General features: G+C 52.5%; 1 protein-coding gene across 1 annotated transcript in view; it reads right to left on the bottom strand.

Annotated features, from left to right (window-relative positions):
* LOC126548503 (protein NDNF-like) overlaps positions 1–2163 on the bottom strand; it is a 258010-nt gene extending 255847 nt beyond the window's left edge. The window contains exon 1 of the mRNA XM_050196718.3: positions 1872–2163. The gene's annotated coding sequence lies outside the window, so the exon portion shown is untranslated. The remainder of the gene's footprint in view (positions 1–1871) is intronic.
* Positions 2164–3167: the final 1004 nt, after the last annotated feature.

Below are 3167 nucleotides of genomic sequence, written 5' to 3'. Positions count from 1 at the left end.
CCACAATTCCGTTTGAGCACATTCAACACCCATGACGCATACATTGGTGCTATGATGTAAGATGAGATTCCTCATTATGGTGTGCTGCTTGCTACTTCTGCTGTTATCGGAAGACGCTTTCTTGTCCGCTTGGCTCTATCACAGCGCTTGGTAAAAAATCACAGCTAGGTCACAGAAGATGCTCTGTTCGTGGTCTTCTTTTTTTTCGCGATTTTATTTCTTACAACTTTTTTTTTTTTTTTTTTACGGTTCGTAGGATATGGCATCTTGCAAAAGCCGCTTTAAGTTTGTCGAATTCCTTTCTTCCTCTCCTCCTTCATCGTTTTAACTGGGTGGTTGTCATCACATGAGTGACTCAGGAGCTGTAGTCACGGACAACTTTCTGCGGCAACGAAGGGAAAGTTACGGGGGCGCAGCTTCTTCCCATGTGCTACGACGCCAACTAATCCGGCAGCGTTTACCAGCGCTTTTGGTTTCTCGGGACAGACGCTGAATCTACGCACTGCCCAGACGCGGAAGGAAAAAGAAGCTAAATAAGTCAACTTTAACATTCAGTCGTGTATTTTGTCTTATTTAGATGTTGTAAATAAGGTGCACGGTTACGTTACTCTCTTTCCCAGCTTAAACTAACACGGATGAAAGTCTGGGTGTTTCTTCAGAAGCGCCCATAGCTTTCGCTTCATTGCCACAGAAAGTTGTCCGCGAGTATAGCTCAGTGAAATGGTTCTTACGTAGGACGATTACACCCTCGCGCGCTTTTCCACTTGATCTAGAGCCAGCGCTCCGCATGAGACGCAGGCAGCGAATACCTTGTTGATGAAACACGGATGAACGATGGTAATGCTCGTCGGGGCATACAGCGTGTTATCAATTTATCGCCCCCCCCCCCCCCCCCCCCCTCCTTCAAGAAAACGCGCTGAAACGCGACACATGCTTTTCGCGCTTTTCCTTTGCTCACGCGCAATGAACTATGAGTTTCTCGCTGCTGATCATGACTGTAGCACGTCACAGCTGTCGCGTCTTTCTCAATGCAGCTGCAGGCGTCGCAGCGCACAAACGGTTGCGGCCAAAAGGAACTGCAACACCTGGGCTGCTCGCGGTTTGACTCCGTGCCATGTCAATCAAGCGCTAAAAACAGCTCAGAAGCACCAGCGGAATCTCAGCAAGCCCAGTTCGTGGCAGCTGGCCGCGCAAGCATCAGACAAGGAATTTGACATAAATGTACACGTAGTAAAAAGTAAGTTAAACAAAGTAAGATAAAAGAAAAGGAGCGTCACGGAGTGCTGCCTGCGCGCGTCGGTGCGCACATGTGGCGGGGCGCACTGCGTGTGCGCCGCCACGATACCTCGTAGCAGTCATTGGATCTCCACTCTGGTCGGCTCCGCCCCTGCCGTACCGTGCTGTTCCGCTACTGCTTTAGCCTTGATCGATCGAGATCGATGGGATCAGAAACCACGTGCTCTCGTTCCACTCCTTAGGCTGCCACGTACAGGCGCGTTAAATTTTCCTTCCTTCAAAAACGCGCGGTTTTTGAAGCAGAGAAGTTTCGGTATTTCAGAAACTCTACTTCGCGTGCATCCTGGCTCCAAGGAATGTCACATCACTTGTTCACGCGAAAGTACAATTGCAATGAACGCACTTAGGTATTCTTGCAGCGCGCTTCCAGCTCTGCAGTGCACGTGGAATAGCCTCCGCACCATAAATTGCGTTTCCACTAGGGCTTCTTCTTTAGCAACCGCACTTTAAACGGTTGCCACTCTTGAAGACGGTCAGACACCTTTTAAGTGTCAAACATTACTTCGCGACGGCGACTCAGTAAGACGAGCAAACAACTAGCGCCTGCGCGGGGACAGCGAGCAGAGCACACTCACCGGCTCAGTGCAGCACCAGACGGCAGTGGCGAGGCATCCAGTCGTGATGGAGGTCAAGTCGGCACGCGCCGGCGTGGGGCGCCGCCGCGAGTAACGGTGCCGGCAGACCGGAGCAGGAGCACGTGCGCTCTCGGCGACGACGACCCTGCCGGGGGTAAACAACGAAGCGGCGGCGAGCGGGCGGCGGCGGCTACAGCGGCCGTGCGTCCTGGCGCTCCGAGTGGGCGCGAGCGCATCAATGAGCGACGGCGAGTGCGCGCCACGGCCACAGACGGCGCTGCCTCCCTGCTGTCTGGCCTGGCCGGCACACACGACTCGTCTGGCAGGGCGGCCGTTGTTGTTTTGCTGCGAGCCTCCTCCTCCACCTCGCCGCCACCAGCACGCCGCGTGGTGGACCAGGATTAGAAGAGGACTCCGGAGGAAGGGCCGCTGGCTCCCCATCTTCCGCGGCGGCGGCCTCGTCGTTGCTCGAGGAGTGCGTCGGAAGATGCTCGCTCATATTCGCGGGCTCGCCGAACGAGACAGATCCCAGTGGTGGTCGGCCAAAGCGGGGTCCTTTGTGTACGCGCGCCCTGTTTCCCTTGACTAACGATAACGCGCTTCCAGGAAGCAGGGGCTCACGACCAAGCGTCCGTCATTCGTCGTCCTTCCTGTGCATATGACCGGTTGCGCGCTCGGGTCACTGACCGAATCGCCCGCGGAGGAGCTCGAGGAAACATCGTGCGCCGTGTCGTAAAAATCAATCGCTCTACGTATCGTTTTTTGTTGTCCATTTTCTAGCTGCCGCATCAGAATGGGGGAATAGTATTTCGTAGCAGAGGAAAGTCTAGACGAGTAATCGGCGTTCCCTACTTCTAAGCAGCCGTGTTGTCTGAACGTCTTGCACAAGACGCATAGTTTCACAAGTTGCCTACTTCTTCTAAAGTTTATCTAAAATGTATCGTTGAGCGGTGAAGAAGAGAAAATTAACATAGGTATGGTGGTCCCGTACAACGCAGATAAAATACTTAGGGCTTAGGGTCTATATACGTAGTACGCTTATTACGCTGTTATCTCAACATCAATAGATACTTCTTTTGCAGGTTAGGGGATGCATGCTTAATTAATACCAAGGTACCGTTGGAACTTTGCATTGCCAGCGTTTGCTAGTCTTCGACTTTACGAATCCTTCCTTGATCTTGCAGTTTTCCAACGACAAGTGAAGCATACCCTGATACGTAGAATAAACATATTAACAACAATCAAAAGCACATTTGGGACACAAACAGGCTGTGGATGCAGTGCACATAACAGCGC

The sequence above is a fragment of the Dermacentor andersoni genome, chromosome 1 (genome assembly GCF_023375885.2).
Source record: "Dermacentor andersoni chromosome 1, qqDerAnde1_hic_scaffold, whole genome shotgun sequence".
NCBI lineage: Eukaryota > Metazoa > Arthropoda > Arachnida > Ixodida > Ixodidae > Dermacentor > Dermacentor andersoni.
Note: the sequence above shows the minus strand (reverse complement) of the source record. Positions and strands in the feature narration are given on the sequence as shown.